Raw genomic sequence first — 12096 nt, 5'->3', positions numbered from 1 at the left:
AAATAGAAATTTCGAGTCCTATGGAAATGCTGAAAGTAGAAAAAATAATTACACTGGCGGGGGAAAAACCTTCCAAGAAGATCAGACATCTGAACTAAGGGTTCCCCCCACCAAAGTCTTTATTTTGAAAATTCCAAGTCTATAGTTTACTTAAAAGAATAGTACAGTGAATATTGGGGCTTCCCAGGTGGCTCAGTGGTAAAGAATCTGCCTGCCACTGCAGGAGACGTGGGTTCTATCCCTGGGTAGGGAAGATGCCCTGGAGGAGGAAATGGTAACCCACTCCAGTGTTCTTGTGTGGAAAATCCGTGGACAGAGGAGGCTAAGGGTCTCCATGGGGTTGCAATGAGTTGGAGACGACTGAGTGCGCATGCGCGCGCGCGCACACACACACACACACACACACACACACACACAGTGAATGTTCATATACTTCATCTGTATTTACCAGTTGTCATGTTGCCATATGTTCTTCGTATTTGCTGAACCATTTGAAAATAAGTGCAGGTATCTTGACATTTCATCCTAAATGTTTCCGTATGTAACTCATAAGAATGACATTGTCATGTATAACCATCATACCAGTATCACAGCCCGGAATACCAGTAGTAATCGCCTCTATTAAATAATTTCTCCAATTGTCCCCAAAATGTGTTTTATACTATTTTGTCTTCCAGGATCCAGTCAATCAAGATTCACATGGTTAATATGTCTTTTACATAGAAGTACATGCCCATCTGTGTGTTTTTTCTTGACATTGACTTATTTTTTAAGAATCTTAATCTGTCTTACTGTTTCTTTATATAGTTATATTCAAGATAAACAGTTTTAGCAAAAATACAACCTTGTGAACTTCACATTGCCTCAGTTGGTTAAGGTGTAATAACCATGCCACTCCATTGCAAAGGTTTATTTTCCTCTTTATAATTAGCATATGATCTGTAAGATAGTTCTGTGACACCAGGAATACCTCAGCAACCTTCCACGCCTGTTCTTAACATCCACTAATGACCCTTACCTGTATCATTTATTACATTGGGAACTACAGAAAAGGGTAACTTTTTTGAAAATTCTAACATTCCTTCTGTATTTGTTACCTGGCATTCTTTTTTATTCTATGTGTAATAATTAAATGCATGAGTATTCCTTTTGATGCTAAAATTGTCTCAAATTCGATTTGACTGGTGGCTGGCTCCTGTATCCTGTAACATGACTCTTAAGTCTTTGAACACTTCCTTAACTTAAACATAGTATGATGCCCAGGGTTACTTTGTATTTTTCTTGCTCCAGACCTGGAGCCAATGTTTTTTCCGAGAGCCCAAGTAGTTCTTTTTGAATTAGAAAGTGAAATTTTAAAACCAAAGTCAGGGTATAGATGTACTCAGTGGTATTGCTTATCATTGTAGATTGACTCTTTCAGTGGATAGAACCTAGGAATACCTTTATTTTTTTTTTTATTTTTTTTTTCTAAATTTTAAATAATTTTTAGAGCTGAGAACTCATTTATTTCCCACAGATATACAAAATATGTGTATTGTGAAATATGGGAATAGGCGCATAATAAAAGATGTGTCTAACTTTGGATACTGACTTTACCTTTGTAACCTTGAGGAAATCACTGCTCACACAAAAACATTTAAATGTGAATAACCCCTAAGGAGTTTGTGACAAACATAAAAAATCTAAAAGCTTGTATAAACAACTTCTATGAGCACCAAAAAATTAAACTCCATCAGGTGTGGCAGAAACAAGGGGAGATCTACAATTGCTTTTAAACAGATGGGAATCTGGCTATATGTTTCTACATAAAAGAGCCTCTGTCACAGGATACACCTTCTAGAACAATTTTCATCTTTAAAATGAATCAGAGATCTGGCCTCCTGAAAGACCAAAAGCACTCTCCATCCAGGCTTTGATGTTTTATTGGAGCAAAATTTCAACAAAAGGTGGCTTTTATTTACAGAGTTTATTGTGTGCAGTAACTGCCCAATCCACTTGGACTCAAGTGAAGATAACCATTAAGCCTGCTTAGATACTGTCTTTTCAATTTGCATACAAAAGTTTGCTTCACATTCATAAAACCCCCAATATTATAAATGAACAAATCCTCCCTCACCCACCCCTTAATTAAATATAAACCCAGTTTCAAAAAACATATAGTTTAGATTGGTTTAATCTTGAAATGTAATCCAATAAGACTAAACACTAAACACTTCAGGTCCTGCACCAAATAGTAAAATACTCGAAGGCCTTCAGGATCCTTTGACTGATTGACATCGATAAGAGAACCTATTTTTGATGTGGTAAAAGAAATGTGTTCATCTGCAATTACAATTTCAAGCTCCTGTCGGCCAACCCTGTCAGGGGGAGGCCACAAAGCATCGTCTTCTTTTGTAATTTCACTGTCATCAATAATTCTCTTCAGTTCTTCCATTATACTCTTGTGTACATAAGCCTCCTTTCTGATCATGACATCATTTTTATAATTGCTGTTGTTGGCATATCTAAGTTTTCCGTCCGGCCGAAACTCAAACTCCAGAAACTCGTGTCCAAACTTGCCCTTGTGCCCTACGTAATAACGCAGGTAGAAATCGCTGGCCATAGACATCTTTGTCCCCGAAAAGCCCGCCGAAGGACCGGCCGACGTGCCTCCCGGCGCCTGGCCCTTTATTTTTTTTTAAACAAATTCATATTGATACCTCCAGTGCAAATCCAGCACTACAAGATTCTTTCTCATATTCCTTTAGTCCATGTTTGTATCTCTCTTCTCTCACAATTTAACCCTGGTCCCTAATTTCATTTCAGTTCAGTTCAGTCGCTCAGTCATGTCCGACTCTTTGGGACCCCATGCACTCATCATGCCAGGCCTCCCTGTCCATCACCAACTCCCGGAGTTTATTCAAACTCATGTCCATTGAGTCGGTGATGCCACCCAACCATTTCATCTCTGTCGTCCCCTTCTCCTTCCGCCTTCAGTCTTTCCCAGCATCAGAGTCTTTTCCAATGAGCCAGTTCTTCTCATCAGGTGGCCAAAGTATTGGAGTTACAGCTCTGGTCTCTTAATATCAGTTACATTTATTTGTATTCATACACAAAACATAATTACTACACCAGTAACACAACAGCTGACTGCCTACTAAAGCTCAGTATTTCTTTGCACTTGTTTGTTTCTATGCTTAGAATTATCCTACACTCATATGGTCAAACTTTTCTTAATTTGTACGTGATTCAAATGACATGATAAAAGATAAAATAGTAATTTGCTAAATGTGGATGTGTCCTGATGAGTTTCAGACTGAAGAAAATGTTCAGAGATGCTAAATTATAAAAGGATTTACCAAATTAGTAAGAAATGGTGTATTTCTGCATAGCTGAACCTGTTTGGTGGAAAGTAGCAGAAGATGAAACTAGAAATGTAGGCAAGGGCCAAGTATGGAGATCATTTGTGTAAATGAGTTCGTGCCTTTTGCAGTATGGATGGAGGTGAACAGTGTTCCCGCTCATTCTTTTTAATTCTAAAGTTATTTTTAAAGTAATTTTCCTATTTACATAATTTAGTGGTATGGTTTTTCTCATGTATTTTAAACCACCTGGGAATGAATGATTTTCTGTAAGCATTGATTTTAACACTGCTTGTTATTTGTCAAATCTAAAATGTTAGTGTAGAAAGTTCTGTGGCAGTCCAGTGGTTAGAACTCAGCACTTCCACTGCCCTGGCTCAGGTTCAGTCCCTGGTCAGGGAACTAAGATCCCACAAGCCGTGCAGCTCAACCTAAAAAAAGAGAAATGTTAGTGTATTAAGATTCTGGTGCTGGCCAAAGTGCCAAGAATCTGAAAATAGTACATTTCTGAAATTCTAGTGTAGACATATATTGCTTTTGAAAGAAGTTATAGTCAAATTAAAAATTATCCCAGAAATTAAGCTATACAGTTGTCCCTCAGTATCTTAGGGAGATTGGTGTCTGGGCCCTGGAGCATACCAAAATCTGTAGATGTTAAAGTCCCTTATATAAAATGGCATGTTTATAGATGCCTATAACCTCCTCCTGTATACCTTAAGTCATTTCAAGATTACTTATAATATTTCATACAATGTAAATGCTATGTAAATAGCTACATAAATACAGTGTAAATGCTATGTATTACCAAAGAATGGAAAATTGAAGTTTTGCATTTGGGAACTTTCTAGAATTTTTTTTTTTTAAATATTTTCAATCCACGGTTGACTCTGTGGGTGCAAAATCCATCGATTTGGAGGATTGACTGTACTTTCTTGCTCAGAAATGGTCTGTGGAAGAATTATTGATACATTGGAAATTATCATAATGGATGACAGGGATTAAATACTTAAATATTTTTATGTATGCAGTTTTTAAAATTACATGTATATTTTTAAAATAATAGGGCAATACTATATTTTAGCAGGTTTAGGTTCACAACAAGATTGAAAATACAGAGGGTTTCCTTAAAGCCCCTTTCTACACCCACACATGTAACCTCCTTCACTAACACCATCTCTCCCAAAGTGGTACATTTGTTAACAACTGATGAACCTCCATTGACATTAGGTTTATTTTTGATATTTGTACATTCTATGGGTTTGGACAAATATATCCATGACCCATATCCATCATTGCAGTATCACACAAAATAATTTCACTGCCCTAAAAGTTCTCTGTGCTCCTTCTATTCATCCCTCCCTCCCTAACTCCTCGCAAACACTGGTCTTTTACTGACTGCATAGTTTTGCTTTTTCCAGAATGGCGTGACCCCTGTTCTAATTTGTACTGACTCACCCAGGCTCAATTGTAACATTTGCAGTCTATTGTTAAAATGTTATTTCTGTCTTGTCCACATAGAGCAAGTTAGTGACATAAGATGCTTCTATAAAAACTCATGAATGTTTCAGTTACATACTCCTATAGCTCATTTTGAAGATAAATAGATTAGTTTGCTTAGAGGGATACAGTGGTAAGAAAAAGGAAAGGTTAAAGAGGAAGCCCTTGCTAGACTGGAGACCCTTGATTGCTAGATTAAAGAGTTTAGTCTATTATTTTGACAGTGATTTGAGACTACAGGGGTTGTTTGGTTTTGGATTTTTTCCTTCTCTTCTTTTTTTAAAACAGTATTTTAGGAAAGCTAATCACAACAGCAGCAATGTCTAAGTTGTGTGGGTTTTTCTTTCTTTTTTCTTTTCTTGAGAAGGTGGAGACTGGAGACTTGGAAGATCAGTTAGTACACTTATTGGACTACTTTACGTATGCATTGTTGAGTTTCATTAGAATTAGCAGGATGTCAGGTAAGAGGTATTTCAAAGGATTTAGTGGCCAAAGTGTTGGAGGAAAGGAAGATAAAGAGAAAGAGGGATAACTCAGATTTGAATGAAGTGACAGTCTACGGCCATACCACCCTGAACACGCCCGATCTCATCTGAATGAAGTGACAAAAATACATAATAAATCCACGAATAATAAAGACCCAACAAGGGAAGTTAATTTGAGGGGAAAATAAGTTTTAGATAGTGGAAGAACACTTAGTTGAATTTGTAGAAGACCGCTATTTAAGAGACAAAGAAAGAACTAGGATGTAGAACTCGGAAGTCACATAATGAGAAGTAATTTGTTGAAACTGTGAGATTTGAGGAGTTCTCAGAACAAGAGCATAGTGCTTAAGACTCAGTCTCCGCATACAGCCCCATTTAGGGAAGAGCAGTAGGAGACAGAACCAAACAAGGTAAAGAGAAAGAGTGCCTAAGAGTTGGAAGAGAATCAAGGAAGAACAAAGGTTTTAGAAGTGAAGTAAAAAGAGTTTCAGGAAGCACATCATTGCTGTTAAAGGCAGGAGAGATTTTTGAGGAGAATGAAATCTGAAAAAGCATGATTTATTCTTATATATCGGTTTGCTACTTGTAAAATAATTTTAGGAGATACTTTTCTCATAATTTTATCTTTCTTAATTTCCTCCTAATAATTCATCTGATTATTAAAAGTTGTATGTGCTTATTATAGAAAATTTGGAAAATATAGAAAGGCACAAAGACGAAACTTAAGATTTTCAGCAGTCTCACTACTGAGAAAAGTACTCAGTGAACATTTTGTTGCCTCGTCTTCAAGTGTCATTTCAATTTGTGTATACTAATGATGTTATTTTTTCCATACATGAACGTCTCTGTCTTTCACTTTATCATGAATTTTTTTCTTTGACATCAAATAATCTATAGTAGGATCTTTAATAGCTATTTCATGTTAGATTGTATAGTATCAGTTGGTTTAGTTGTTCTTACTTTTGAATATTTATACGTTTTAATTTTGTTTCCACCATTTAGTTAACTATTTTTATGCCCTGACATATACTATGATAAGCAGATTCTTGTGGTATTCTAGCTTTGAATCTCTTTCTGTGCTTTTAGGACTATTTTAATAGGTTAGTGGGGTCCAATAATCAGCCATCACTACCTGGCCACCATGTTAGCTTTATTTTTCTTAACAGATTTCTCTACAATGAGTTAAGAGTCATGGTAACCTAGACTGAAAAGTAAAGAACATACTTGCTTCACTTGTATGTAGTTATTAGGTTCTATAGCTTTTTAAAGGTAGAAAACATGGTTACTGAAAAGTCAGTGAGACATGGAAAAAAGTGGTTTTAGAGACTAAATTTATAAGTTTAAGAGATGAACTGATAATAAAATACTAGCAGTAAACATTTATTAAGCATCTTTTTGGTCATCCACTAAGTGTGGAGCCAAGTTCAAGCTTATAGATTACTCTTAAAAGCACTGCCTAGCATTTTTTTCTTCTTTTGGTATTTAGCCCATGTGAACCATGGCTTCTTTCTCTTAAGTGATGGTAAGCACTGTGTTGATAATGACAGTTGTTTGTTTGTTTAAGTAACAGTACTAACAGTGCTGTGTCTACAATCAGTATCCACAAATATCTAAGTGAGAAAATAGAATCTCAGGGTTTGAGGGTGAAAGACAAGACCAAGCAAGATGTAGTAGGATGTAGCAGGATGAGTTATCACTATATTTTATTTTTAAATAGGAACCACCTCATTTAAAAGTAGCAAAGAGCCACTGGTGACTTCACCATACCTACTCTGTACTGTGGTAGACCTTAGAATTCCAAGGAATATATGATTTGATCTCTCTAATCATAGTTGAGAATCAAATTGAGAGGGAAAGGCAAGGAATTAATGTCATTATATACTGAATGAATCAAGAACATGGTTATATAAAAAAAAAAGAACACGGTTATATAGAGAGGTTTATCTTTGGAACAGAGGCAGAAGTCTTTTTTCTTCTGGAACTGGAGGAAAAAAATAAAAGGAAGATAACTTACGATTCAGAAAAACTTTTGAGTCGGCAGTTGTTTTTTTTAACCAGAAGAATGGAGCTCTGGACATTGAAGACAATGAGCTCTGGAATAGTGCTTATCAAATTTTAATGTCGATAAAAATTCCCTCAGGGTCTGGTTAAAGTACAGATTCTGTTTCAGTTTGTCTGGAGAGGAATTCTGAGACTACATGTCTGCTAAGCTTCTGGTTGTTGCTCATGCTGCTGATTGGTGAGTCACATTTTAAGGGCAGGGCTAAAGTATTAGGCTTCCATAATCTTGTAAATGAAGAGCCAAGCTGAGAATGGAAAATGAGAATCAGACATTTGAAGAATGTGGGAAAGATTTAGAATACTTAATGTGACAAATTTAAAGGTAATAGAAAAATCCCAAATCACCAAGTTGCAGTAATGTGTTTGGTGTGAACTTAATCCTAAAAATTGAAATTTCCTTGGATAGTACATTGTTTCCAGCAAGTAGTTTTTGTTTGTTTGTTTTTTATATATTTTTTAATTGAAGGAAAATGGCTTTACAGAAGTTTGTTGTTTTCTGTCAAACCTCAGCATGAATCAGACATAGGTACATATATATTCCCTCCTTCCCTGTTCTTTTAGAAATATGATTGGAGTATCTAAAAGAGAAAAACCTTTAGTTTTAAAACATGTCAAAATCATGAACAGTCCTGAAAATATATCTAATATCAGTGCAGATGTTAGATTGTTTCCAATATGTAATCATTATTTTTCTTCTTAAAATTTTATCAAGATGTCTGAAGTATTTGAAAAACTTTTTTCTGTTTATTTATTTATGTTGTTGTTGTTATTGATTGTACCACACAGCTTGCAAGATCTTAGTTCCCTGACTAGGGATTGAACCTTGGCCCAGGGCAGTGAAAGCACTGAGTCCTAACCACTGGGCTACCAGGGAATTCCTGAAAAACTTATTTTTAGTACTTGTCAAAATTAAGAGCAATCCAAAAGCATATCTATTCTCAGATCTATTTAAAAATTTAAAAGTAATTTTAAAATAAGTTTTGAAAACTAAACCTTAAAAAGAATATTATATAAGATCATGTATACATTATATTGATTTTATGATCTAAAAAAACCATAGCAATTATCATGATAAATGAAGAAAACATACGCATTTCTTTGGGTACCTCCTTTTATTTCCCTGTAACTTTTTAACCTAAGGCAGTGTCAGTTATATATATTAAATATAACTGCACCCGAAGATACCAACTTTTGTTTCCTGACAGGCAAAAAGTCAAAATTCATGTAACCAAGAGTTGTTTTTCATTCTTTTCGTGACTATATATGTCCTTTTTATAATGGTTTAAGTGACAGAAAAAAACATGTATTTGTCATCATCCAGAGGCTTTTGTATATCCTTTAAACCTGTTTGTTGCTGGTTATCCTACAATGTATAACAGACAAGGGTAAATTAAAAACATATTTAACACAGAGAACTATATTTAATATCCTGTGATAAACCATAATGGAAAAGAATATGAAAAAGAATACATACATATAATCAAGTCACTTTGCCATACAGCAGAAATTAACACAATATTGTAAATCAGCCATCAGTTCAGTTCAGTTGCTCATTTGTATCTGGCTCTTTGCGATCCCCTGGACTGCAGCACGCCAGGCGTCCCCATCCATCATCAACTCCCAGAGCTTGCTCAGACTCATGTCCATCGAGTCAGTGATGCCATCCAACCATCTCATCCTCTGTCATCCCCTTCTTCTCCTGCCTTCAGTCTTTACCAGCATCAGGGTCTTTTCCAATGAGTCAGTTCTTCACATCAGGTAACCAAAGTATTGGAGTTTCAGCTTCAGCATCAGTCCTCCCAATGAATATTCAGGACTGATTCCCTTTAGGATTGACTGGGTTGATCTCCTTACAGTCCAAGGGACTCTCAAGAGTCTTCTCCAACACCACAGTTCCAAAGCATCAATTCTTCGGCACTCAGATTGCTTTATGGTCCAACTCTCATATCCATACATGACCACTGGAAAAACCATTTTGACTATACGAACCTATCAACTATATTTGATAGTTTAATTTTTTTCATTCAATTTTATATTAGTCTAAAATCTTAATTAAGAGTCTGGAAATTATAAATAACATATTAAGCATTATAAGATTTATGGCATTATAAAAATTGATCCCTGTTAATAAAGATATTATCTGTTATGAAATTTAATTGAACATGTGATATCTCAATTTTATATTTTGAAAAGGAGTAATGTTCAGGTATCCAACCAGTGAAACCAATAGAGGAAATTTGAGTTAATTAGGTGTTTCCTGAGACAATAAGTTCAAATTTGCACAAACAATTATACTATTATTTTTACATGGTGATAAAATATGGGCAAAAAAAATAGCTGCCTTCTAATGAGTCTGATTTGTCCAAAGAACCATCTTAAGTAGAATTTTTCTGTACAAGTACATGCCATATATTAAAAATTTTTAAGTTTATGAACATTTTTTTCCTTGTTCTTTAACCTAATAACCAAGGTCATTAATTAAACACACAGTCTGTGTTTTTCCTTGAATATGCAAAAGTAGGAGATAAAAGTTGTTGTATATGGTATCACAACTATGCTTTCTTAAAATTTACATAGAAAATGATTTGAAAAAGCATACAAAGATGTTTCAGAAAGTGATTTTGGAGGTAACTGGAAGGTAATTGGAATAAACTTTTTTTAATGGCTATCATTAAGAGGCAAGGTTGAAGTCCAGGTAAAACCAGAAAGAACCAGTAGAAAATGAAGGTCCAAAAACTGGAGGCTGGAGATTAAGATAAATTTAGTATGAGCTCAATAAAGGCAGGAGTGTAGGTGGTTTCTGAGAGAGTTAGCTATTAAAAGGTGTTATCCTAATCATTTGCTACTATCTATACCAAGGTAGAATTGAAACTATTTTTGTGATGTCCTTAACACTCCTTGCCAAAAACTGAACTAAGATGTGTTAGGTCAAAGAAATGTTTTTATGAAAAATATATTAGGAGTCAAGTCCAAAGGTTAAGAGTTAGTAAATAGCGAGATTAAAATAGTAGATTAGACTATGTGAATTTCAAATCATTGTTAATATTAAATGTGAAACTCGCCTTTTATAACACTTTCCTTTCCTACAAGGAATTAAATGAATTATATTTTAAGACATTAACTTCAAACACTGAAAACTCAGTTCTGTCTTTCTAAGCGTCATAAGATCCTCTAAACAGACTGCTTCATATTTTGTAAATTTAGCTCAGAACTTTTGCAAACTATATGTGTACTTTTCCCATTTATGCTAACTCATTCCTTTTCCCTTGTTTATTGTTTAGTCCCATCAAAGCTTATCCTGATGAAAATAATTTACCTACTTTTGAGAAAGACCATTAAGAACCTCTCATGTTAATAATAATTGGTATGTCCTACAGTCTGCTTTCAAATATTTACAGATTTTTCTACAGAAGAGTGTAATTCCTGACTGACTGCTCCTAAACTCTGGAAAATGCCACACTAGCAGATATATTCTCCACTGCTGCTGCTACCCACTTTATGTCCACCCTCATTACCACTATCACTAGTTGTTGTATATCACTGTCATACATTCTAATGTTTTCTTCTCTAAGTAGAAATTAATTACTGGATGGGAGGGGAGTTAAGCGGAGAATGGATATATTATTTGTATGGCTGCATCCCTTTACTGTCCACCTGAAACTATCACAACCTTGTTAATTGACTATACTCCAATATAAAAAAGGTTTTTAAAAAAGAGATTAATTGCAGAGTAAATCTAATGTAAATGCATTCTGTACTGGAGAATTATTCCTGGATTACTCATGATATTAACTGGGTTGGTATATTTTCTTTTAATGTATCTAATCAAAAGTTGACTGTGGTTGGTTTCATTTTTATTCTGTTGTGTCCTTTTCATGGGCTCCCCTGGTGACTCAGCTGGTAAGGAATCCGCCTGCAATGCAGGAGACCTGAGTTCGATCCCTGGGTTAGGAGGCTCCCTTCTTTTCCTACTGACTACTATAAAATCAGTCATCATTGTTGTTTAGTCACTAAGTCATGTCTGACTCTTTGCAACCCTGCCGGATTATAGCCCACCAGGCTCCTCTGTCCATGGGATTTCCCAAGCTGGGATACTGGAGTGGGTTACCATTTCCTTCTTCAGAGGATCTTCCCAAACCGGAGATTGAACCCATGTCTCCTACACTGCAGGTGCATTCTTTACCACTGTGCTCGCAGGGAAGCCTGTAATCAGTCTCAGAAATTATAATATTGGATTTTGAGAAAGTAAAGTCAGGCCTTTTTCAGCTGAAGCATTCATTACTTCTCACTAGTATTTGGGGGGTTAATTTTTGAACGAGTTAACAGTTTTCTCACAAAATTTGATGAGGAATAACAAGTTACTTGTTATCTTTGATAATCTTAATCTTGTAATAGTCAAGTAGCTTAGAAGTTTTCAAATAGATGTATCTGTAATTTTATTGTATTTCGTTTCTATTTGACAATTTACAAAGTTTGCTAAGGATACCTGAGAAGATTTACAGTTCACTGCATGTGTAGATTTGATTGCGTCTTTAAGCTCCAAATAAATATAAGGACAGTAAATAAAATTTCTTGTCTGTTCACTCAGTCTTTAAAATGTTCTGTAGCCATGATCAGTGTGAAATGATCCAGAACAATCGAGGCCATCATTGGTGAAGGATTCTTAACACTTGAATCATGCTTTTACGTAGTTCTTTAACTATGATTAGGTC

General features: G+C 35.3%; 1 protein-coding gene and 1 pseudogene across 2 annotated transcripts in view; one reads left to right on the top strand and one right to left on the bottom strand.

Moving 5' to 3' along the window:
- TOGARAM1 (TOG array regulator of axonemal microtubules 1) overlaps positions 1–12096 on the top strand; it is a 79590-nt gene that overhangs the window by 2676 nt on the left and 64818 nt on the right. The window lies entirely within an intron of this gene.
- Positions 1905–2658, bottom strand: LOC110146986 (protein mago nashi homolog pseudogene; annotated as a pseudogene).

The sequence above is a fragment of the Odocoileus virginianus genome, chromosome 16, assembly GCF_023699985.2.
Source record: "Odocoileus virginianus isolate 20LAN1187 ecotype Illinois chromosome 16, Ovbor_1.2, whole genome shotgun sequence".
Taxonomy (NCBI): Eukaryota; Metazoa; Chordata; class Mammalia; order Artiodactyla; family Cervidae; genus Odocoileus; species Odocoileus virginianus.
This window is presented reverse-complemented; position numbering and strand designations above follow the sequence as displayed.